The sequence below is a fragment of the Protopterus annectens genome, chromosome 7.part0 (assembly GCF_019279795.1).
Source record: "Protopterus annectens isolate FY-2018-M chromosome 7.part0, PAN1.0, whole genome shotgun sequence".
Taxonomy (NCBI): Eukaryota; Metazoa; Chordata; order Ceratodontiformes; family Protopteridae; genus Protopterus; species Protopterus annectens.
In genome coordinates this window covers 1,162,768,729-1,162,795,986 of record NC_056739.1, presented here as the reverse complement: position 1 = coordinate 1,162,795,986, position 27,258 = coordinate 1,162,768,729, and the positions used below count along the sequence as shown (strand labels likewise).

The following is a 27,258-nucleotide window of genomic DNA, read 5'->3' as shown; positions in this document are numbered from 1 at the left end:
ATTATCCATCAGGAATGGGGTTATGGTCATGCATCAGAAAAAAAAGAAACACTGGCTGCATGTATGGTCACTTATACATTCAACTCTGAACCAGGTTGTGAAGATAGTCTAATCTGCAGTGAAACATAATTGTCAGCAGGCAGCAGTGGGTAAAATACAAATTTTAATTTTTGTTTTAATACAAATGCTTAGGTTAAAAGAATATTACAGGAAAAAAAGGAAAATACGGCCAGTCCTGTTATCAGTGAAGGCTTGCAATCTTTACTTCAACCTTTGGACATGAACAGAAATATTCTCACAATTTCCTTTCTGGCTCTAATGACCTAAAGTTTACTACGGTGCTCATTCTGCTGCTCTCATTTATTTTTAATTTATTAACTGGGTAAGCAAACTGTTCTATCTCAGACCTTTTACAGCCATGCTTTGAGTCACAAGAGAGAGGATAGTGCAATACATGTAGACAGTTTTGGAGCCACCAGGTGACAAACTTTTTTTTTTTTTTTGGAACAAAACAAGAGTACCTGGAGAAAATTCACAAGACACAGGAAGAACATACAACCTCCATACAGACAGTGAACAATAACCAGGACTGAACATGAATCACTGGAGCTGCAAAGCAGAGATCTTAACCAGTGACTCACCCCAGCACTATCCCATTTTCATATTCCATAGTTTCCTTTCTTTTCCAATTGTTTCCTTAGGCAGTCAATAAATACCTTTTGTGATCTAATCCTAGTCCCTATTGTACTACTTGCAGTTAATGCTTCTTACCCCTTATTTAACTCTCCTATCTCAAAAGAGTTGCTCTCCAGCTTCTGTTCATCCCATATTGCCATTTTACCCCCCTTCCCCTTTTATCCACATACATCTAACTTTCTTTACTTCTTGCAAACCATAACATCTGTAGTTATGTAAAATCATGTGACTAATAATAGGGACCCCTGCCTCCAGTGCCTGCTCATATTTTTAAACTATAACTGTAGCTCCTCAAAACAGAGGAAATGGAAGGGTGACTATGGGGGGCGGTATACTAATTCTGATGCAGTGCTATCTCAGAATGCACCCCTATTCTGAAGGACAGTGATCGAAGAATTAGTATACATGCAAACAGCAGTGCTTGTAGTAACTAGACCCCAACAGGGGTTGCAGGGTCACCCCTACAAAAAAACACTTTAAGGATGGAACAGCAAAGTGTGGAACTCATTGTTTTGTTTGAATTAGAGTTTGTTTTATTAAAACGTCAGGATTGACAAGACTGAGTCTCATACTTCTGATAGGAAGCCCTGTGACTGTCTTTACATATTTTGTCTTTATTCTGCTTATTACACAGTGCCACTTTGTTGAAAGTCAGATAAAACCACAAGTATTTACAGTGTTACAATGCCTAGACAATTAACTACATTTTGTAAAGTTTGCAATAAATTAGTATTTTTCTTTTATGTGAAAGTACATCTTCAAGAAAATTACATAATTACAGCTACACATGTGGTTGGAAAGTAACTGCAATTTCACTAGCTTTATTTAGCATTTCAAAGAGCATTTTTTGTACTTGATGCCCACTCACCAGTCAGCCGGGTTCCATTAGAAGAATGAAAGTCCAAAATATCGAATGGCTGTATACACGAAAATACTATTCATCAATGTATTTTTTTGTGAGATCGCGGTACAGTGAAGATCAGGAAATTTGCCCTTTCCTGACTGTAGTGTGAGCTCGGAGTTGGTGTATATAATTAGCGCGGGGTGTGAGGGGGCGCAACCCCCCACAATAAAGAGTTCAAAGTCTGGCATTTTCACTGTTTACAGCGTTCGATTATATGACCTTTTGTTCATATAATATAGACCCCAGCCAGCTGTCTGTTCTGCCACTGCCATTTTTCCTACTTGCTCTTCACAGGACACAAGAAATGATTTCCATGCAGTTGCTAACCAGACAACTATCAAGGGGATTTTTTTACAGTTATTCATAATTTCAGCTTGCATGCCAAGTGTCAAAGGGGTAAATGTATAGTGGGTCGAATGAGGGCATGTCACTCACTGACATAAGTAAAGCAAGCCCTCAGTACCCGTGTATCCCTTGTCATTGCATCTGAGCAAGTTTCTGGTCTCCACTGGGTTTCAGTGACAGGATGTGTGTTCTGAAGACATGCTTCCCTCTCCCATTCCCCCCACCTCTAGTATCAGACAAGCGCAGCTTTATCATCCCTTTCCCTCCTGTAGCTAGCCCCTCTGCTGTTAATCAAAATCATTTCTTCTGCATCATAGTTAGGGCTCCATCCTTCTACAACATGGACACAGGTCAAATGTCAGATTTTAAAGCACTGTCTTTTTCTTTATCATAATCTACTTCCTATGGGATGAAAGACAGACATTTAAAAAAATGACTGAAGACAACTAACACTGGCACTGCTCACATACATACTTACTGTCACGAAATGAGGTACTGCCAGCCCATCCCAGCTATCTGGAATTTTGTAAATAATTATATGTCATTTGTGAATATCAACTTGATATATATTGAAGTGTGACAAAGGAAGATACTGCCAGCACAGCTGTCTGAAAGTTTGTAAATGGTTATGTATCATTTGTGAATGTCAACTTGCTTCATGTAAGATGCTTGTTTTACAAATGTATTCCAGCTGTATGTCATATAAGATGGTTTGTGCAGATGTGTACTGAAGAAGTATTTTACAAAGTGTTGTTTGAAATGTATCCACAATGTGCCCTACTGGAATAGAACAGAAATGTGCATACACTGTTTAACTGTATATAGTTTAATAGAGGAAGGTGGAATACAGGAGGTTAACTTGCAAAACTTCAGAAAAATAGCTGAAATTAAATTACTTTATGGCTAGGCCATAAAAAGATGTTGTCTTTCAGTTTCAGTGCAGCAAGGAGACACAATATCTAAAAGTAAGGAGCTTTCTGAATTGTCTTGTGTTTTATTGTTTTATAACTTCCACCATGTACCAAAGATCTGAGGAAAAGCCCTTGTCTGTGTATTTTTACAGGTAGATTCTAAATGCTACCAGCTGCCATCAATGGTTGTTTTCACCTGGAATAGAGTCAGATGAGAAGAAATGATGTCATTCTGCAAGCTATCCCAACAGTAATATTTGAGATGTTAATTTAAGAAGTCTCTTAGAGAGAGACAGCATTCTGTATTCTGTCTTTGACCTGACAACATCTAGAAAAAACATTCACTACATCTGCCTTGCTCTGATTAAGTAAGTGTTCTAGGAATAGTAACTCTCTTAGATATAGTCAGGAATATAACAAAACTTAATATAGATGTTTTTTTCTGTTTATTTGAGACTGTCCTGCAGTGCAGTTTTAAATATTTCCTGTGATTTTGAACTCTGATGTCATTGTAAATATATATTTAGTATTGCTTTTTTCTTTTATTATTTATTATTAAATATATTTAATCATTTCTTTGTGGCTGATATGTCTAGATATATTTAAGTTCTGAGAATACTTGCATATTTATTTGGTGACACTGTGGGCCACTCCTAATAGCGTTGCTCTTGGTCAAACTACCATTTTGTATTGATAGTAACATTACACAGTAAGATTGGACAGCCTTTGTTAAGAGCCTTAAAGTAGCTGATAAGGAGTGGCTGTGGAAGTGATAACTACCTTATGGTCTCCGCAAATGGGGGCATAGCTAGTAAACCTGTGCCAACCTTTCCCAGGCGTGTGTGTGTGTGTGTGTGTGTGTGTGTGTGTGTGTGTGTGTGTGTGTGTGTGTGTGTGTGTGTGTGTGTGTGTGTGTGTGTGAGCTGGTTGGACAGAGACAGTGCTGGAGGTCTTGCTTAGATCTCAGCTGAGATCTCAACTCTATAGCTGTGCCAGTGAGGAGTCTTATTGGGGATCTGGAGAAAGAGGGAGAAACCAGCCTTGGACTGACTGTGGTCTCTGTGTGCTCTTAAGGGAAATTGCACTTGATGCAGAGAGCTGCATCTGGAAATACTGTGTGTGTCTACCTGTCATGTTCCCAATGTACATCTCCCTCTGCTGCTAGTGGTGAGGATTGAGGTTCCTTGATTACTGTTTCCAGTGGTGGAGGGTGACACTTACATACACACATACATAATGCTCCCATCTCTTTTCCTTCACTTATAGCAGGCCCATGGGCACAAGGGTAGATCACCTTCCTGCACTACAGTTGGCATAGATTTGAAGAGCAGCCGCCACTCCAAAGAACCTGATTAAGATGGAGATTGTGTGACTACAGACAAGTTTTGTTTCCTTGAAGAGAGGTATTAAAGAGTCCACCAAATGTGTGACCTTTACAGGAGGCTGTAAGTTGGTTCAAAGCATTTAGATTCTTACTTAAATCAGTATTTGGTGCAGTGTTCTAGAGGACAGATCTGTGGAAAAGTGTGAAGACTCCACTCATGATAACACTGCCTATACCTGCCCAGGGCAGGTGTTATGAATGATTCAGCCACTATTGCCAAGCATTTCCCTATCAGCCATCCATTAAAATTGCTACTAACAAAAACATTAAAAAAAAATCATCTTCAATGACAATAGCTGTGATGCAGGGACTGGTAGGGGAGTGAGCAGGTCTGGAGGCAAACATTAAGATGAAGGCCAGAGGTCTCCAAATGTTACACTGAACAAAATTATAATAATAATGGTTTACTTGTTAACAAGCTTCACGTCAATATATTCAGTTATATATATATATATATATATATATATATATATATATATATATATATATATATATATATATATATATATATATATATATATATATACTCAATAAAGCCAGTTTTAATTACTTATGAAATATAATCACCTATTATTATTTTATAATAGATAATGCAGGCCTAAAATAAAGCGTGAGATACTGATGTAGTAAAGTAGTAGGAACCTAAAATCTGCAATAAACACTACTCAGAAAGGAAGGTAAACACCACTCAGTCAGGAAGATAAATGCTTTCGGTTGCTTAATATTGAGCCAAGATGATGGATAGAGATAAAGCTATAAAACAAAGATAGGACCCAGGTACCGATTTATGTTGTGAATTTTGAAAAGCGAACACATCTTCTCTATCAGTGCTCCTGCTGTAGCACAAGCTGTTTCCATTTTGAGACATTTCCTGAAGTATGGATCTGCTTCGTCTGCACCCCAACTGTTTGTTTCATTATGTGAGCAGGTTTGAGTCAAAAATGCTACCTGGTGAAAGATCCTGTATTAGGAGAGGCCTTTTAATACTCTGCTTGGTGTATGAAGCTAGTTAATATGAATTATAACAGACCAAAATGCATACTGTTGTTAGGATTCCTAACAGCAGTGGATACATTGTGATCAAAGGGTAGTTTGTTGTCAGTGAAATTGCTCAAGTTCCCAATGACTGAGTCAGCTTTCAAAGGGGTGCCACCTATATGATTGGTGCATGGATGCCCAGTTTTGCCAAAGGATGCAGATGCAATGCTGCATTTGTTTTGGATAGAAAAGATGGAACAGGTTAAGAAGGAATATTAGCTGGCTAACAAAGAGGTTAATAAAGCAGTCAAACAGCAAAGAACACAGCATCAGAGGTACTCTACCAGCTTCTGGAAAGTGGCTTAGCAGATGGCACAAAGAAATGCTACCAGGTTGCAATGCAAAAACAGAAAGATAAAAAAAAGATAGTTATCAGACCCTACACTGCCCACCAGTCCACAGGACATTAAAGGCAGATGGAGAGTATTTTTTCAGGAGTTTCTGAATAAAAAAAAAACATAGAAACTGTATTGCCATAGACACGGCCTGTAATGAAAGAAGAGGAGGAGCCCACCCTAAAAGAAGTAAGAACAGCACTAAGGAAAATGTCAGGGAAAACAGTGGGCTCATATGGAGAGAAATGGCTCATGAGGGTACTCATAGCAATATGGGGTGAAAGGTGTATCCCAGATGACTGGTGAATAAGCAAACTAGTGCCATTGTACTAGAACAAATGGGACATTCACATCTCTGTGGAGTATAGAGGTATTAGACTCTTATCACACTTCATGAAAGTTCTGCAGATGGTGATTCATAAATGAATAAACATAGTAAAAGGAAATAAGATGTGAGATGAGCAACTCAGATTCAGATCAGGATGCAGCAAAACAATCTGATGTTTGCAGTGAGACTAATAGTTGATAAGAAGCCAGACATGATAAAAGTACAGCTAGGCATTCCTAGACTTTGAGAAAGCATATGACAAAGTCCCAAGAAAACTGATTTAGGCAGTCCTTCAGTGGTTCAAAGTCCCAGTGACATTGGTAGAATTGGTGCAGACTGTACATAAGGACTCAGATTCAAGTACAAATAGTGTTCAGTCTCACAGAGGGGTTCTCAATTAGAGTGGGTATGTATCAGGGTTCAGCTGTGATGTTCATACTGCTGAGGGACTACATTAGCAAACAGGCTGGAGAGGAGGACATATCAAAGAAGGTGCTTTATGCAGATAATGTGGAACTACAGGCAGACTCTGGAAAAGAACTTCAACAATTGATAGGGGAATAGAATGCAAAACTAAAGGCACATGGGATGAACATGAATACAGATAAGGCAGTTGTAATAGTAGCAAATGGGGAAATCAGAAGAAGCTGAAAACTGAAATCGAAGGGAAACTAGTAGAGCAGGTTAACCGCATCAAGTGCATGAGGTGGGTGGTTGAAGAGAAGGGGAATATGAATGAGGAGGTTAAAGGTAGAATCAGAATGGCTGCAGCCAACGGGCACAGGGTGTCAGGTATAGTGTATGACAGAAGAGTGCCAAAGAAGCTGAAAAGTAAGGTGTACAAACCAGTAGTGAAACCAGTACTACTGTATGGTTCAGAAACCTGGGCAGTAAAGGCAGAGCAGCTGAGGAAGCCAGAGGTGATTATGATAAAGTGGCTGAGATGAGTGGCAGGGTGCACACTGTGTATCAGATGAAGAAATTATGACATCAGATCAGAAGCTCAAGTAGCTCCAGTTGCAGAGTAGGTGAAAGAGAACAGATTATAATGAGTTGGGGACATGAGCAGAAAAACAGAAGCCGATCTGGTGAAGAAGATTTGGGACAGACAGGAAGAACGTAAGAGGAAACAAGGGCCTCCAGAAAAGAGATGGCGGATTGTGTGAGAGAAGACCTGTGACAGTCAGGCAAGACTGTCAAAGAATGTAGGAGAGTGGCACTGAATATAGAAATGGGGACAGTTGATGCAAAACCCTGGGGCCCTATGTTGAAAATTTGAAAAAAGAGGGGGGGTTGTGATAATGATGTCATGATGATGATGATGATAGAATTTAATGTTTACAAGGTAAAATTCTGAATTGGAAGACGTGATGGAGAAGAATGATGAATAAGGTAGATGATTTGATGTATAAACTGGATGAGGAGGAGTACAAGTGGAGACTTATAAGTCTGAAAGAATGGATAGAAAGTTCTGGCCACACAGCAGGGGAGTACCTACAATTTAGCAACTGAAATTGCCTATTAAAGCCTGGTTAGTAAGGGTAGAAATAAAGCAGACAATCCAGAATGACTAAATAGCTATCAGTGTGCATGAGGGAGATAACTTGCAACTAGAAGGTAAATTATGGACAGATATATGCAAAACTAGTTGTGAGAAAATACAGACAGGTGATGGTAAAATTAAGAAGGAGGTGGTTTACAGTAGAAGGTGTAGTTACATCTGAAGAGGAATGAAAGGAGGTGTTGAGAAGGTATTATAAATTAAAAGCTGTGCCTATTTTATGGAATCAGTATATGAGATGGTTGTACAGGTGCTTCAGAATTCCCCTGTAGTTGAAGAGGCATTAGAAAATAGGGATGTTTTAAAAAAATAAAGAAAGTAGGGATGGGGAAATGCTGGAGATGTGGAGAGAAGGAGGCAGGAAATCTACATATGTTTTGGAAATGCCAGGCATTTAGGCGTCTATGGAACTGAAAATACAGGAATAGAAAAGAGTATACGACAAATGTGTTCCACGACATTGGAAGTGCATAGGTTCGTAGGTTCATAGGTAAGAACTAGACTGACTGCCCTTGTGCACCATTTTAAGCCTAGCCAGTTTCCCTTTTTGTGCTCGAATTAATCTATCCCATTTGGTTAGAGATTGGCCTTACCCATCCCATGGTTGATAATTATATATTACCCCTAATGAGAATAACTGAGATCATATGATAATTATATATTACCCCTAATGAGAATAAATGAGATCATATGATAATTATATATTACCCCTAATGAGAATAAATGAGATCATACCATAGATAATTTGGTAACTTATACTTCTGGGGCTTGGTGGACAGGCATAAGGAGGGTGAGAGAAGGATAAAGTACAATTACTTTACCTCGGAGGAAGGGTAAGGAATCTAATAGCTAAAGGATGAAAAGGTTATATATCCTTGAGTGAAGAGATAGTGAAGGGCAATAACTTGAGAATGTGCTCGGGGGATAAGAAAAGTATACTAGATGACATTTGTTTTGTAATTGGATTGTGCTAGTCTTAAACAACGTTTCATTTTTTTTTTTTTGTGCTACAATAGAGTATATGCCCTATCAAAGGCTGAAGGCTTTAGTTAAAAAAGAGTGTTAGGTTATCCCTAATGAGGGTAAGGGTGGGATGTAAACAAAAGTCAGTTATAGGATGGAGCAAATATACAGAGTTTAAATAAGGGTAATTAGATGTATCATAGGTTCATAGGTGTTAACTAGGCTAACTACCAGAAAGACCATTTTTAAGCCTAGCCATGCATCCCAAATCTCTGACAAGTTCTAATATCCTTGATAAGTGTAAGCAGGGCTTTGGGAGATGAAACATTTACAAGCAAGGCCTGGGAGATGAACCATTTACAGGTTGCCTGTGTCCATTAGAGACATAGGTGCCAAACAAAGGATGTATTCCCTGTCCCCCATCGAATTGTCCAAGTTGCACTTGAATTGGGTTAGGAAAGAACTCTGCTTCACATAGACAGGGAGCCTGTTCCAGAGATGGGATAAACTCAGGGATATATACCTGTTTCTCCAGCAGGTCCTATTGCAAGGTTTAAGTCTTTAGAATCAGTAATTCTGGTGCTGTTTGTTTTGTGGATATGCAGGAGGTCCATCAGAGTTCAGAATGACAATGCCATGTATGCCAGGCATAGATCTCCCCTAAAAAGCCTGTAGGAGACAGAATGCAGGGATAGGGCTTTGAAGTGGTGTGCACAGGACATTTTACTTATGCCCTGTACTCTTTTAGTGAGGAACCTCTGTGGACATTCCAATAACTAGATATGCTTGGTTAGGTACATACCAAAAGGGGCATTGTACTCAATACTGAATACAGTGGAACAATGACTTCTTTGGACTTAGATGTCATACCTTTGTGTATTAGTTGTGCAACATAGAATGATTTCCTCACTATTGTTGACACATGATGGTCAAAGGCTAGATTACCGTCTATGTGTGGCCCTAACTCTCTCACTATTGGGTCAGCTTTATGGGGTGTGTTGCCAATATGATAGTTACCAGGGGTGGATAGCTTCCCAAAGAATACTATTATTTATTTCTTGGCATTTAATTTTAGTCCATGGCTCTGACACCAGTTGTTTATCTGTGTCAGCCCCTCCTGGAGAACATTTGTGTCAGTGTGGGATGCAGTGACAGCTCCTAATTTGCAATCAACTGCAGATTTTATCAGCCAGAGACCACTGACATTGGCCTTGACTTCAGAAAAGTAAATGCCACAAAGAAGGGGCTCAAGGACTGATCCCTGAGGGACTCCACTTGTGACTGGCCACTTTGTAGAGGTGGACTCCCCAGTTCTAACTTCCTGAGTCTTGTCTGTGAGCCACATGGATATCTACTGGGTGACATATGGGTTTGTACTTAACCTCTTGAATTTGTCAACAATGCCTGATTGGGGTATTGTGTCAAATGCCTTGGCCAGGTCAAGGTAGGCAGTGCAAACCATTTTTCCCTCATCCATTGCTTTGCTTACCTTCTGAAAGAAGTCCATCAGTTTGTGTAGGCATGATCTGCTCTTGAAACCAACTGGGATGGGTCCAATGTCTGGAGGTTTCTCTATTGATCATATCCATGATAATTCTTTCCATGGCTTTACATATAAGACTAGTGAGACTTGTGGGTCTAGTTTCCAAGGTCTGTAGATGGCCCATCTTTGTGATGAGGGATGACTGTTGCATTCTCTGTTCATGAGGCAGGAAGCCTGTTTGGAGGCTACAATTAAATTGTAATTCCAGAGGCCCTGATATGTCATGTTTCAAGCTATTTAGAAGGCATCCTGGGATATTGCCTGCGCCCACTGATGCAGTGTTCTTGGTCTTAGAAAGAGCATTAAGAACCTGTTCCCTAGTGATAGTAGGGGGAGTTATATTTGATGGTATTTCCTGAGAGAAGGTTAAGGGGAAGAGAGGGGTAAAGTTGGTTTTGAATTTATCAACCAGGAGGTTTGCTATATCTTCTGGCTCAGTATAGGTGGCTCCATTTTCAATAAGCTCTGCACACAATTGTGTATTGCCTTTGCCTTTAAGGTTGCAGACATAGCTAAAGAATGCTTTCTGATTGTCTTTAGCCTGGAAGGCCAAACTTACCTCAAATTTGGCTTTGGTAGACTTTATTTGTCCTCTGAGTTGTTTGTTTAGTTTAATGAGAGTGCTTTTATCCTGCTGGATCCTGCATGTCCTAATTTTTGCCATGATTTTTTTTCCTTCTGTTATACAGCCTATTGATTCTGTGATTCCAAAAGGGTGGCCTGTTTTTTGAGTTAGTTCTGTACTTCTTTCTGGTGGGTACAGCTGCCTGTATGTAGCTATTAACATGCTTGTACAGGGTTTCAAAGGAGACCATTTTGTGGTCTGACCTTACTAAGGAAGACATTAGAGTAGGGGGTGTGCAGCACTCTCCCATATTAGTGAGGACCAGATCCAATATGTTTGTACCCCTGGTTGATGTATTGACTTTGTGGTCCAGGGAGTTTGTGTTTACAAAATCCAGGAATCTCTGTGCCTGTACATTTGGTGTCTTATAAGATTCCCAGTTAATAGTGGGGTAATTAAAGTCACCTATGAATATGGTATTGGGTTGGATGGCTAGTGTTCCTAATAAGTTTAAATACATGGTATGGGTTTCCTGGGTTGTAGAGGGGGACCTATAGCTTGCAAGGAAGTGGTATTGGATTTTCCCTATGGTAATTTGAACATGGAGCAGCTCAAGTGCATTGTCCTGTCTGACCAGCCTTGACGTATATTTATTTTTGTGTAAACAGAGACACCTCCAGCTTTAGTCCCAGCCTGTGAAATAGCTGGTCTAAATGTGTGGAAGGCATTATAACCTTGAACTGCTGGTGTGGTTTCTGTGGCTTTAAACCATGTCTCTGTGACCGCACAGGCATCAGCATTCTCTAGGGTGAAGAAAGCTTCTAGGGGAGTAGAGTTTTTTGTTTAAACTCCTAGCATTGAGAGTAATACCTTTTTATTTTTCTTGTTTTTGATTTGCTATGTCAGAAGTACTTTCAGTTTGGCATTGCCTAAAAAAGGCACTATGGAGGAAGACAATGTTTTAGCTAATGTTCAAAAGCCTAGAGGAGAGAGGTGCAGATCATCCCTGACAAAGCAGAGTGGTCTGTTGACCATCTCCTTCCACTCTGATGAATATTGCACCCCCTTAGACTGACACAAGAAACTAAGTCAATTATTAAAGTCAATCATCTTTTGTTTGTATTGTGGCATAATCCTTGGAGAATGTAAAATGCTGCTCAGTGCTAGGCTTATACTAGCACAATACACATATTCCAAGAGCTTCATGATGTCTCTCTTCATATAGTCTAGTGAGGTACATCTCAGGTAAGTTAATCCCACATAGACTATTACTGAGTGATATTGGTACTTGTGGTTCAGTGAGCGGAGTGAGTGCATAATGTGCCAGATCCTAGCCCCTGATAAGCAACTGACTGTGACCTTTTCCTTATTCAGCCTGGTGAGAGGGAAATCAGTGTGTCTCACAATGGAATCTCCAATGACTAGAATGTTGGATTGTGTGGTGGCCTTATGGCCTTAGAGGTAGAGGCTCCATGAGATGTAGCTCTATGTGTTGATTTGGGTGTTGTTTTGAAAGCATACTTTTGGAGCTGCTGAGGGTATTTGTTATGTGTCCATTGTCTAGGAAATCTTTGTGGTTTAGGAAGGTTACACTTAAGTGCCTCAGCATATGTGGGTCTATATGTCTGCTTTGAAATGCATGTGATTGGTGTAGCGTGTATACTACTGACAACCTTATTGACATTAGGAGTACTGTTATGTGAGAGCTTTGCCTCCATTGACATTGTATAAATACATCTCTCACATACTATATCAGTTTGTTTGAGAATTACCTGGTTGTCAGTAAACATGAGGCAAATTCTACATTGCCTCAGGATGCCCATATTCACTAAGCTGGTAACAGAGACAGTGGAAAAGTTCATATCCATAGCAACTGACCCTTTTTTATTGATTTGACAGTTGGAGTGAGAATATCAATCAATGTCAGGAGTATCCAGTTTGCAACTATGGGGACAGTGCTTGTCACTGCAATCTAGTTATCCTGTGTTCAACTACGTATTGGAGAAATTTCAATTGTGCGTTTACAGGAAAAATGCCACTCAAGGTGTCTGAGTCTGCATGGAGCACTGCCAAACACTTGAGGGTTTACTAATACATAGACCCTGAAAATTTAAGGATGAAGTATTTAGGCAGATATTCTGAAATTAGAAACAAATCAAGCAGTACTTACTGAAAACAAAGAATTAGCTTGTCAAGAATGATGAAAAGAGGGGATATGCATGAATGGCTACTGCCTGGCTACCAATAGTGATGATCTCACCATAGCTTCACTCTGTTGGGATACAATGAACCATTGCTTCTTCTCTCACCAGAAGCAAAATGTTAGCCCCAGTCCCAAGACAAGAAGCAGGCCACAGCCTGTTTGGTGATCCACAGTCTTGTCCCAGATGATGCAAGGGTCTGTAGGTTTGTTGTAGCCTTTTTCTTATAGATGCCTTGTATAGCAACCAGACCAATCAGGAACTTTGAAAACAGATACTCACTGCCCAATAGAAACAGTCAGGAATCAATTTATTTATTTATTTATTTATTTATTTATTTATTTATTTATTTATTTATATTTGTTGACCGGGAGTGTCCGACTGGATGTAGATCCATTTTCAGCGGAGGCCCGGGGAGAAAAGCTCCACAGTTAAAATAAACAGACAGTAGTTACATTGGATTACATAGCAATTAACAATTTACATAGCAATTACTTACAACATATTTACAGATGAAGAACATAGTACATCAGTAGACAACTGTATCAATGCACTCTTCTCCTTTTCTCACCAGGAACCGAATGTAAGCACAAATTCCAAGCTGTCACCTATAAAGCAGTAAGCATTCTGGTGATCAGCAGTCTCCAGGAAATAATGTCCTTATGCTTCTTCTCTCACCAGGAGAAAACAGAGGCACTAATCCCAAGATGACTATTGAGATGCAGAATGTGGGCTCTCCAATAATTTGGTGGTCTTGAAATAGATGTTTAAAGGTAAGATGAAAACATGGGCTAATATCCTAAACACTGCAGTGTGCACTAAGCAGTTAGATATGAAAGATGGTAACTTAAGATTTAGCTGTCTAAGTGCAAAGCCACTAATTTTAAAATAGCAGGATAGATTGAAAGGGGGAAGGCAATTTTGTATTCTGGTTCTATGGAATATAGTGGGATGGCCAATACATTTAAATAGTTGAAGGAGAGTGATTTCACAAAATGATAATTTTGTGCTTATTCACACCAGCCAATGAAAGGGGAGCAGGAAGAAGATATCTGGTCAAATTAACATATGAGGCAGACAACTAGAAAGGCCGTTGTATTTAAGAATACAACAGCAACAGTGTGGGAGGGTGGGGAAAATTCTGTCTGGCTCACAGGAGACACAGCTGTGGTCTCTTTCCAAGTTTTAATATGCAATTCAAAGCAAAATACAAGTAAAACATGGTGTAAAGAAAACAAATCACAATTTACAAATAGAAAAAGGCAAAAATGTAATACAAAATACAAGAAATCAAAAGCAAACTAACCTTTCCCTCACAGCAAGCTGTGGCAGAGTCTGGGTGAGCTTTTCCATTAAAGCTGTGAAATGTTTTATTTTATCCCTTAAATAGAAGGTTTAGTTCCTAGCTCAACTCCCTCAGTTCACAAATGATTAACCTTAACTGACTTGTTCTAACTTCTGTGCGACTACTTAATTGACCTGTTCTAATTTATGTGTGACTCACAAAAGACAGAGCTGCCATTGTGATGAAATTCTAAGACTGCAATACGTGTATAAAAAATGCCATGTTAGATACTGCTATTTAAGATGCATTTGCTTGTATGTATGTATTATTGTCCATCAGGGGATGATATAAAAAGAAACATGTTTTGATCTTAATATATGTGTTAGATATATACATTTAGACAATTACAATAGTGCATGTACACTTCTGTTTGTAAGAATATATGTAGTAAAATATATACATTTAGATGCATGCACATTTCTGTTTGCTAGTATATATACATTAAAGGGTTAAGCTTTTCTTAGTTTGAAAAAGAAATGCATGCTTTGACATTCTACTGTGTGTGATACAAAAAGTTATGTGCTTGGTACAAGCTTCAAGGAGAATTACAGATAAGAAGGCTTCTCTGCCTCCTGAGAAACCCAGGTGCAGAAATAAACAACTCCTACCAGCCTAAGACAGTAAGATTGTCACATAATTCACATTGAAACAAAACAAAATGCAGCTTATCACTAGACTCTATGGCATCAGGCAAATATCAAAGTACTGACTTTGAAAGTTCTCAACAGACTGCATTACATCAAGCAAATTCCAATAGTATTAACATCAAAAGACTACTTTCACAAAAAAAGAGAATAAAAAAGAACAATGACTGAATGGTGGGATGGATCTGATTTTTGTTAGATCTGGTACATGTAGGAACACATTTGTTCTGAGGTAAATGGAGAATGGAAAGTTATAATCCGTACTTGCAAGAAAAAAACTAAAATTTGAAGCATTAACGCTGTAAACTGTAACAGTATAGTATGTGTCATCTGTTACATAGATAAGTCATTTTATTAGTAGCTGCACATAAGTTAATACAGTGCTGACAAAGCTAATAGCCTACAAGGCTCAGTGCATTAATCAGACTTTGGTTTCAGCAAGCAGCAGCATCATTTTAAATAATTTTTCAATATGATGATTGTATTGTGTAAAATGCTTAATAAAAAGAATATTTATTTATTTATTTTACATTTGTTGACCGGGACAGTCTAACTGGATTTATGTCCATTTTCAGTAGAGTCCCGGGGAGATAAGCTCCAAGAGATTACTAGACTACTAACATACAGGTGCTAGTTGTTATACAGTTAAATACTAGTTGCAATAGTCCAATTATATATTTATTTATTATCTGAATATATTAAATTTCAAGTTAATCTGTGCAACTACAGACAGACAACCATACTTACTATAAGTAACTGAGCTTGTTCGAAGGAAGGACACTGAGGAAACTCGGAGCTATAATATATAACATTAAGTATCCTGTTTTTTGTTTATTTTGTTCTTTATTTCTTTGTTATTTATAGCACTTTGTGTACTGTGTATTTTTCTAGCTAGTTTCACTGTGTGTGAGGTATTAACTGGAAATTGTCCACTTTTATTAAGCATCTGTTGGGTTGTTTGTTTGTAATAACTTGTTGCAGTTAAACTCTTTTTTTTCTAGATGCTCCTTTAGCTGTTTAAAACTTTAATTTAAAGGCTCACTGCTGCTTTTCAGGTGTGAGAAACATTTCTACAGTTTGTTTCCCACCCTCCCTCCATGTTGGTATAGTGTTTTTATAGTTGGTGGCTTTGCAGTTGCCAGCCCCTAGTGTAAATTTGATCTGGGACCCTCCTCCCAGTCTAGTGTCATTACCTCATTCTACCCAGTACAGGGAGAACATTTGAGAAGGCCAATCAGCTTAGTTTCTGCTACTCCTTTCTCTCTTTCCACTTAAAAAAAAAAAAAAAAAAAAATTTTATCTGCTTTTACTGTATTTGTGTTTCTTCCTACTTTATTTTGCTTTTGCGTCATCTTAAAAGTACTCAGTTGTATTTACTACTGCTTGGTGTAACTCATTCTAAGCCTTTTAGTTTAAGCACTTGGGCTTCAGACCAGTTGTTTTACATTAAGAAGGTTTGTGGCCTGCACTGTGGTGGCAGGACAGGGGTCTGCACTCTTGTGGGAGGAGAGGCTGGACTCTGCCCTTCTGAGCTGGGAATTTCTGGTTAAAGGCTTATAGTGCCTGCATATTTGAACTGTTTCTTACTGAAATTGGTACACCTTGTTTGCTGTAGCATAGACTAGATCCAGGCCTGCTGAATCTAGCTTTGTTTGTATGCTTTTTTTTGTTTGCTTATTTCCCTGAAATGCTAATTTCACCTAAAATGTGGCTTTTCAGCGCTTCTGTGGATCCCTAGTGATATCTGCATTGCTTACTGTACTTATTTCCTTGTTTCACTTGAAAGAAAGTTACTGTTTGTCATTTTTGCATTTAAGTTACCTGTAACACATTGCATTTACGTTACCTGGCACTTGTTCACTAAGTCAGCACTAAAAAATTAAAAGCACTACACCCTCATAAACTCCCCTTGAGTACCTTGTTCCCCATTGGCCCTTTTTTCAATTATAAAGGAATTCCCAATACTATTCTAGCATGTCCAAAGGTCAGTTGTCAATCTCCTCTCCGGTCCAGCTGGTGAATCTGGGAATCTTGAGGCAATGTTACAACTGCCTCATGTACACAGACAACCCTTTCCTCCTCCCAACAAATTCCAACACATGTGAGAGATGCAACCATATAGCCAAACTGGAGGCTAAGCTCTCTCAACTCAGTACTGGCGTAACCAGTCAGGAGGAGAAGGAAACCACACTCACTACAATTCCAGTCTCACATAGACCTATCACGACAGCAAACCAAACACATAAACACACAAAAGCATACTCGGAGGCTCTAAATAAAAATCTGCCTAAGCAGCAGAGACCTCCAAAGCAGACACCCAAGCAACCGCTACCCCAAAACAAAACACGTGCAACACATAGCTCACAAAGCCAGTGTGCCGAACAGTCACAGCCCTTAAGGCTAAACAACACACCTGATACACTTGTAATAGGTGACTCTATCGTCAGGCACACTGATGTCCTGCTCACCAGGCTGAACAAGGAGAAGGTCACGGTGAGCTGCCTGTCGGGTGCTAGGATCCGCCACATAACACAAGCACTCAGGTCACTCCAAGGCAAGTACAAATATGACTCAGTCATTGTCCATGCTGGTGTGAATGACCTGAGATGTACCTCCCTGGACTACATGAAAAGAGACATAGAGGAGCTCTCTGAGCATGTAGCCCAGGCTGGTATGACCCTGACCTTGAGTAGCATCTTATCCTCACCAAGAATGATGCCACAATATGAAGACAAGATGATCAATTTCAACAACTGGCTTAAGTATTGGTGTCATTCAAAGGGGATCCAATGCCTGTCAGCCTGGGATGACATACTCGACAAGCCACGATGCTTCGCTAGGGATGGCTTGCACCTGTCACCCCTGGGCTTTCGATATTGGCAAAGGCTCTTGCTACCCCCATAGTGCCTTTTTTAGGCAAGGCTCAAAAGACAAACCCACCTCCATAGGTATCACAAGGGATAAGAAACTAAGAGTAATGTTACTCAACGCCAGAAGTCTAAACCTCAAGATGCATGCACTAGAAACTCTCCTTAGCATGGAGAACATCGATATCTGTGCAGTAACAGAAACCTGGTTCAAGGCTCCCGAGAGCACCCCAGCACTACCAGGTTATACCTCATACCATGCTTTTTGGCCCCAAAACTTGGACCAAACCACAAAAGGAGGGGGAGTATCAATATTCATCAAAGATACCCACACCTCCAGGTTGGTGGCACAGCATGAAGCATCAGAGACTATCCATGTGCAACTAACAGTGGGTAAAACTGCCTTCCAGTTTATAGCCTACTATAGACCACCCTCCCAAACCCAGGAACCCCACTCAGCCTTCCTGAGAACACTGGAAAATATGAAGGTCTCTCCAAACACCATTATATTGGGTGACTTCAACTACCCAAACATAGACTGGGAGCATTACTCTAGCTCCAACACCCTAGCCCAGAGGTTCCTAGAATTTATAAACTCAAATGCTATGGAACAACTTGTTACCACTCCCACAAGAGGGGAAAACATACTGGACCTGATCATCACCAACATGGGGACTCTATGCTCCAGACCAGAAGTGTATCCCTCACTGGTAAGATCAGACCATAAACTAATCTCACTGGATATTCACATCCTGACCCCACCCCCTGCCCAGAAAACCACAGTGAAAAACTTCTCTAAAGCAAATTTCACACTCCTCAAAACCGAGGTGGAATCCTACAAAGCCCCCGGGCCTGTGGAAAATACGGCCCAGACTGCAGAATCCTTTATAAACACATTCTATGAACACCTTCAGGAATGCATGGATCATGCAATCCCAAATAAAACCAAGACCCAATCCTCCAAAGGCAGACGTCCTGTCTGGTGGATCCCAGCCATAAACAAACTATACAATAGAAGGAGGAAGCTACTACATGATAGAGCAAAATCCCAAAAAGGGAAGGCATCTCTGATCAGTATTAGCAAAAAACTACGGGCACTGATAAAATCGTCTAAGGCCAACTTCGAGAGAAAAATTGCACAGGACACTAAGGATAATCACAAGGCTTTCTTTAGTTATGTTAGGAACCTGGGTGGGAATTCCCAGATATGCTCAGAATTAGTCCAAAATGACAAAAATACACCGAACCCACAGACATTGCCAACATCCTAGCTGACAGGTTCAGCGCAAACCCCCTCCCCCCCAAAAGGGCAAATATCTGTCCCAGCAGAGTGCTGCCCCCCTGACATCTCAGGTGCTCAGGTACGAGCTACCCTCTCCAAAGCAAAAACACAGCATCAATGGGACCAGACGGTGTCCCGGCTGCGTCCTACATGAACTCCAAGAAGAGCTAAACCCAAACATAAAACTACTGTTCAATCTCAGCCTTACTACAGGATATGTACCCAAAGAGTGGCATACAGCAACAGTGGTCCCTCTCCACAAAGGTGGTGCCTCAACGGATCCTGGAAACGATCGCCCCATAAGCCTGACTAGCTTGGTCTGCAAAGCTATGGAAAGGATCATCATGGACCTCATAAATAAAGATATTGGGGACCTACAGACACTGGATCCTACCCAGTTCGGCTTTGTTAAGGGCAGATCCTGCCTCTTAAACCTGGTTGATTTCTTTGAAACAGTCACCAAGGCCATTGACGAGGGAAGGTGGTCCACACAGCCTACCTGGACCTCGCAAAAGCCTTCGATACAATACCCCACTTGGGCAATATAGATAAGCTCACCAGCTTAAATATAAACCACTATGTCACTAGATGGGTTGCAAACTGGCTCAAGGACAGAACCCACATGGTTAGAATTGCTGGAGCCATGTCAGACTCCAAACCAGTTACAAGTGGCATCCCACAAGGCTCAGTCCTGGGACCTCTCTTGTTCGGTATATATTTCTCGGAGGTACAGGCCAACACGGAAGGACTGTGGCTGACCAAGTTCGCAGATGACTGCAAACTGGGCGCCATAATTGACTCTCCAGCCAACACAAGCATCCTCCAAAAGGGCCTCATAGAAACAGACAACTGGTGCCAGAGACATGGCCTCAAGCTAAACGCCAAAAAGTGTATAGTCATCCCCTTTGGCAAAAACAAAGTGCCCACAAATTACCACATAGGTGGTAATCCATTAAGTACAGAAGAAGTAATTAGGGACCTGGGGACCCAAGTTGATAGCAATCTCTCATTTGACAACCACGTGGCCAAAGTGGTTAGAAGAACATTTTATATAGCCCACCTAATCATGAAGGGATTCACATCTAGATTAGGGGAGATCATTGTGCCTCTTTACTCATCCCTCATCAGGCCCATAATTGAGTATAATGCCCCTTTTGGGATGTACCTTACCAGACACCTGCAGCAACTGGAAAGACCCCAAAAGTACCTCACCAAGAGGATCAAAGGGCTCAAATAGATGCCATATGCTGCCCGGTTAAAGAAACTCCAGCTCTACTCAGTGGCATACCACCTGCTCAGAGGCGATCTGTGCCTGATGTATAAAGCCATGTCCAACCCAGAATTAATGGACATGCTGCACCTCAGAAAATCCAAATCCCATCGAGCTACGTGCTCAAGAGACTTGAACCTCAGCACTGAAATAAATAGGACATGCTGGAGGGACAGATTCATAACCCAGAGGCTCCCTTCACTCTGGAATAAAATCCCAGTCCAGGTTAGGCAGAGACCCTCATTGACTCTCTTCAGTAGGAATCTTGATGAGTGGATGGGAGATCGTAGGTTTACCCCAGGTATCACTTCTGTGTCACTGTTAGACAGAGGCACAGTATACTAACCTCGAAAAAGGGCATAGCAAAATTAATTTAAAATAGGTGGCGAAAGCCAAACACACTCTGGCTAGGCTTATAAATGCCCTAGGGCAGATAGCCTAGTATGAACCTATGAACCTATAACAAAAGTATGGTTGTCTGTCTGTAGTTGCACAGATTAACTTGAAATTTAATATATTCAGATAATAAATAAATATATATATATATATATATATATATAAATAAATAAATATTAAGTGGATAAGCCCACTGGACCCATATAGTCCCTTTTCAAGGCAACCCTCAAACAATGTCTGGATAAATGATTTGCTCAGTTACACAGTAGGAAAAATGGGGGCTATTGAAATCACTCTCAGGATTGCTGCAGGTCCATGTCTAACAACACAATGTCTTATACCCCTCTGCCAACTTCCCATATTTAATGGAAAAAGTAGACACATTTCATAAGTAAAATGTGCAGTGGGCAGAAACTGGAATGAGTAGAATTTATGTATTACTTATTTACATTTGTTTACCAGGAAATTCCGACTAGACACAGGTCCTTTTTCAGTGGAGGCCTGGGGAGAAAAGCTCCAACAAGCACAAATAAGATATTTTAAAATAGAGGAAATTGTACAATAAAACATGTTACAATAGTAGATGATTTTACAGTAAACAACATGGCATTCAGAGTACACAGTACACTAGTAAGAACAGAAAAGAACATATTAGGGGTAATGAGTACAAGATAGTTTTTTAAATAAGTAGACAATTAAATGATACCTAAGGATTAAGCTGATAATAGGATAAAAAGAAAATAATTCTGTACTAAATGGCTGGGAATTGTGTTAGTTGGGGTTAGAGCAAGGGCAGAGCCAATGCATTTTTAGGTGAGACTTGAGAGTGGTGTTAAAGGCTGTGTCTCTCCAATTTAGCTCAGTTTTACAATTTAGTCAATTTAGCTATGGAACATGATTCAGCATTTAATATAATATTTCAGTAATATATAATGACAGGAATGGGTAATTCTGTATTAGTAACAATGGCGAGATTGAACACTATAGAAAAAAGTCTGCTAAATGTGAGGCTGGCATTGTTTGTTGACTTTTCAGTCACTGCTAAATACAGATATTATTAATAGCCTAATTTCACTTAATATCATTCCACAGGAGTAGCCTGCTATCCTAAGCATTCTGCTTCTAATTATGCTACCAATGTCATACTTCAACTTCCAGGTTATTCACTGAGGGAGAACAAGGAATGGCAAAACTGAATGGCATATTGTTAGTCCTCTCATATCAGGTAGATGTGTTTCTAACACAGAATAACTGATGACAGGCACAGACAGCAGATGTAACAACTTACATTGAAGAAATAAAATACAATGATAACTGGACTTTGTGAACAACATATACAAGATATACAGAGTACACTGTACATTATAAATTATAGGATGGGTGTTAAGCTTATAGGTATAAACCCTCACCATAATGGGAATGGGTGATGGTCCCCTATGGCTGACAACCCTTGGGAGACAAATACAAGGTAGTAGACAAAGGTGGATGGGCAGACAGATGGAACTTCTTGGATAACAGAAATCAAAATAGATTTAAAATGCATCATCATATCTTATTTATTGAATTAGACATTGATGTGAAGTATAATTTAAAAACTATCAGGGTTACATCTTTAGAAAGGAGCACAATCCCCAGTGACATTCCTCAGGAGTCTGTCCTGCAACCAGTTCTGATTAATGACTTTAGTTTTATAAATAATTTATTCAGAGTAAAGTATGCAGATAAATACAAATTTTAGCAATCTGTGTTATCACTGATAACTCTGTCTCTCTCTATATGTGTGTGTTATAGTATGCTTGGTCTTATGTTATTAATATCACACTTTTAGTTAGGAGGGTTGTTTTGTTGAACTGCTGGCACATAGCAGGCTTCAGGTGTTTTTTTGTGGGATCACTATACAGTGGGTTGTGACATTTGACCCTTTCCCCACTGATTTACAATCTCAGAGATGGTATATTTAATTAGCAGGGTGGGGAGCATACAGACGGTTTTGTTTTTTATTTTTATTTTGTATTTTTATGATTAATTTTGCATGCATTGAGGTTACTGCTTGGTGCATACATTCAAATGTGTCGGACAATATAGTGTATGCCAATGTAGTGGGTCAGTGATATAGTGAAATATAATACATATATATATATATATATATATATATATATATATATAATTGAAATGCATTTAGTTGAATGCCCAAAAGGTCAAACAACCTTCCACTCATAAGTGGGTGAGTGCACATAAGGTCGAGTGCTTGTAATTACAAACACCAATAGGTTCATAGGTTCATAGGTGTTTACTAGGCTAATGACCAAAAGAGCCTTTTTAAGCCTAGCCAGGCATCCCAAATTTCTGACAAGTTCTAATAACCTTGATAAGTGTAAGCAGGAGCTTGGGAGAAGAAACATTCATAAGCTACGGCCTGGGAGATGAATAATTTATAGGTTACCTGTGTCCATTAGAGACATAGGTGCCAAACCAGGGATGAATTTCCTGTTCCCCATCCAATTGTCCAGGCGACACTTGAATTGGTTTAGGGAGTAACTCTGCTTCACATGGATGGGGAGCATGTTCCAGAGATGGGGTAATCTGTGGGATACATACCTGTTTCTCAGGCAGGTCCTGTTTATATCCCAAGCAAGGTTTAAGTCTTTTAAACAGGCAATTCTGGTGCTGTTTGTTTTGTAGATATGCAGGAGGTCTGTCAGAATGGGGTCTGACAATATATATGACAGTATGTCAGGCATAGATCTCCCCTCAATAGCTTGTAGGAGACAGAATATAGGGATAGAGCCTTGAGGCTGTCTGCAGAGGACATTTTACTTAAGCCCTGCATTCTTTTAGTGAGGAATCTCTGTGGACGTTCCAATTGTTGGATATGTCTGGTTAGGTACATACCAAAGGGAGCATTGTACTCAATGATAGGTCTGATGAATACCAAATACAGTAGAACAATGACTTCCTTGGACTTAGATGCCATACCTTTGTTTATAAGTTGCGCAATATAGAAGGATTTCCTCACTACTGTAGACACGTGATGGTGAAAGACTAGATTACTATCTATGTGGGTCCCTAAGTCCCTGACTACTGGGTCAACTCTAAGGGGCATGTTGTCAGTATGATAGTTACCAGGGGTGGACGACTTCTTGAAGGATACTAGTATGCATCTCTTGCCATTTAGTTTTAGTCCATGGCTCTGACACCTGTTGTTTGTTTGTGTCAGCCCCACCTAGAGAGCATTTGTATCTGGGTGTGATTCAATAACAGCTCCTAATTTGCAATCATCTGCTAATTTAGTCAGACAGAGACCACTAACTTTGGCCTTGACTTCAGGGAAATAAATGCCACAAAGGAGCGGTCCAAGAACTGATCCCTGAAGGACTCTACTTGTTACTGGCCTCTTTGTAGAGGTGTACTCCCCAATTCTAACTTCCTGGGTCCTGTCTATGAGCTAGTTGGATATTCACCAGATGACATATGGGTTTGTACCTAACCTTTTGAGTTTGTCAACAATGCCCAAGTGGGGTATTGTGCCAAATGCCTTGGCCAGGTCAAGGTAGGCTGTGTGAACCATTTTACCCTCATCCATTGCTTTGGTGACCTTCTCAAAGAAGTCCACCAGGTTGAGTAGGCATGATCTGCCCTTGATGAAACCAAACTGGGTTGGGTCCTGTGTCTGGAGATTTACTATATCACTTTTGATCATTTCCATGATAATTCTTTCCATGGCTTTACTAGTGAGACTTATTGGTCTGTAGTTTCCAAGGTCTGTAGATGGCCCACCTTTGTGCAGAGGGATGAATGTTGCTGTTCTCCATTCATGCAGCACAAAGGCTGTTTGGATGGCCCTAATAGGTCATGTTTCATGTTGTTTAGAAGGCATCCTGGGATATTGTCTGGGCCCATTGATGCAGTGTTCTTGACCTTAGAGATAGCATTAAGGACATGTTCCCTAGTGATAGCAGGGGGAGTTATATTAGATGGTGTATCCTCGGGGAAGGTTGAGGGGGAGAGAGGGATAAAGTTGGAGCTGAATTTATCGGCCTGTAGATTTGCTACATCTTCTGGCTCAATATAGGTGGCTCCATTTACAATAAGCTCTGCACACAATTGTGTATTGCCTTTGAGGTTGCAGACATAGCTAAAGAATGCCTTGTGGCTGTCTTTGGTCTGGGAAGCCAGATTCACCTCAAATTTGGTTTTGGTAGACTTTATTTGTCCACTGAGATGTTTATTTAGTTTGATGAGAGTGCCAAGGCACAATTTATATGAAGAATCTATTTGTTGTGGTGTTTAGTGGTTATGTTATGGTGTCTGTGAATTCTGTGTGGATTGCGGGTGAGCTGCTAAGTGTGCTATTTGTGCAGGGGAATCTCTGCTGTTGCACTTGTTACTGTGGAACAGCGAGTCCCATTTCCAGGGGGATTTCTACTTTTTGCTAGGTCCTAGTACTGTGAGATTGGTATATTTATGTCATATAGGGTGCAGGGGTGCTTGTGTCCTACAAAAAACAATAGGTTTGAGTGTTTTTATTTAAATTTTATTTTGTGTTCTGAAAGTGCTTTGTTTTGCAGTTACTCAGTGTTTTGTGTTTCTCGGATTAGGTGTGTTCAGCATTTTGTGTTTTTGGTCTTTTATTTTTGTTTATTTGATAGTTGCTGTTTGACTATGTCCATGGGTCACTGTGTATTGAAAACGCTGGAGGGATAGTGTCCATCAGCAGAATTTGGTATTTTCAAGAATTTGTTACTTAACCATTGCAAGGGGGTATGATCTGTTAACAAACTGCCTAACAAATTTTTTTTCAAGGCATAAAAAAGTCCACTTTACAACTCGACGCTATCTTTCAATAACTGAGTATCTTCTTCCTGCATTACTCAATTTCCTGATGATATAGTATACTGAGTGCTCCTCAGATTGTGGGTCTAAATTAAACACCACCACCAAACCTCTGCTGTATCAGTATGGGTCTACTTCATTTGATCGACAGACCATTTGATCGAAACCCATTTGACCTAAATTTCATTTGATCAAAAACCAGTATTAAAGGCAAATAACAGGGATTTGTCCCCCTCCCCAATGTCGTGCGACCCTGGAGTTGGTATATATAGTTAGGGGGGGGTGTGGGGAGTGCAGCCCCCCACATTGGGGGGTGTGGTGGGCGAAGCCTCCCACCTATTTTCGTTTAAAATGTGTACTTTTTTTTATTTTCTTCTTTTAAAGGAAACTAGGTAGGGGGCTGCTCCCCCCACACCCCCCAACTATATATACCAACTCCAGGGTTGCACGACATTGAGGAGGGGGACAAATCCCAGTTTTATGACTTGAATACTGGTTTTTGACCAAATGAAATTTCGATCAAATGGGTTTTGATCAAATGGTCTGTCGATCAAATGAAGTAGACCCCTCACTATATAGAGTATGTTCTTTAGTAAATCTTAATTAAACACTATCAACAAACCTACCTCGGATGCATACATATATAGAGTATATTCTTTAGTTAATCTTAAACTGTACCACCAAACCTACCTCTGATGCATCAGTATATAAATTATTTTCTTTAGTAAACTCAGGAGTTAATAACAGATATTCAGGGGGAAAAATGTGTTTTAGTTTATTAAATTCTCTCTGTTCCTCAAGAGACCAGTGCAACTTGACAGGTGCCCTTTCAGTTCTAGGATCTATCAAAGAAGAGACAAAAGAGCAAACTTAGATGCAAACTTTCTGATGGTACAGACCAGGTTATTCTGCCTCTATCTCTTCTAGTTTTCCTATAAGGTACCTGAAATAATTGGCTTCCACTACAACAAACTTGTATTTCTTAAAATTTTTAGTCAAGCAAGTCTGCCATGTAAATTCTAACAAATCCTGCAGTTTAGGTAAGTGAGACTCTCAGCCCTCTGAGTCAATGACCAGGTAATCCATGTCAAAAGTGAGGCTTCGATACTTAACCCATCTGCCTTTGAAAAGTGGCCTGTGCTCTATGTAGGCCAAATGGTAATGTGTACTAAAGCAAACTGTCACAGGGGTTACAAAGGTTGTTTTTTTTCTTTGTCAGAGAGGTAGGATCTGCCAGTATTCCATCATCAAATCCAGTATTGTCAAGTATCTATCCTTTCCTAGGTTATCTACCAACTCACCAATGCTGGGCTTGGGATAGCTATCAGATTTTGAAATATCATTCAGTTTCCTAAAGTTATTACACAACCTGATGCTTCTGTCAGGTTTAGACACTAGCACTAGTGAGATGTCACTAGCAATATGTTCAAGTGATACCTGTATGACAGGCATTGTGATCAAGAGACTTTTATATATTCAGGATGGGGCACTGTCGTAACACTTAGAATAAGAAACAAAGAATGTATCCCTGTCAATATGCCTGGCCAGTAAACTCTGTCTAATACTTCTACTGTAGCTTTGTCCATCGCAATGTAGCAGGTGAACACTTGACTATGTGCTAGCTCCAGTAACAGTGTTGTATAATGCTTTGATATTAGTAACTGATGCAGAATTTATTCCCTTTCCTTACTTATACTATATAAGAACTCACATTTTAACTCAGATTGGGGTATAAAAAGTAGTGGAAACATCCTGTCCAATCCCTTCTCTTATGATCTTACTTATATTTTCTCTTGCCTTACTTATCACCTTCCCATTTTGTCTTTACAATTTTTATATGACTTTGT

The 27,258-nt window shown here is 39.9% G+C and overlaps 1 protein-coding gene across 1 annotated transcript in view; it reads right to left on the bottom strand.

Moving 5' to 3' along the window:
- LOC122806926 (cholesterol side-chain cleavage enzyme, mitochondrial) overlaps positions 1 to 27,258 on the bottom strand; it is a 191,334-nt gene that overhangs the window by 153,989 nt on the left and 10,087 nt on the right. The gene's annotated exons all lie outside the window — the stretch shown is intronic.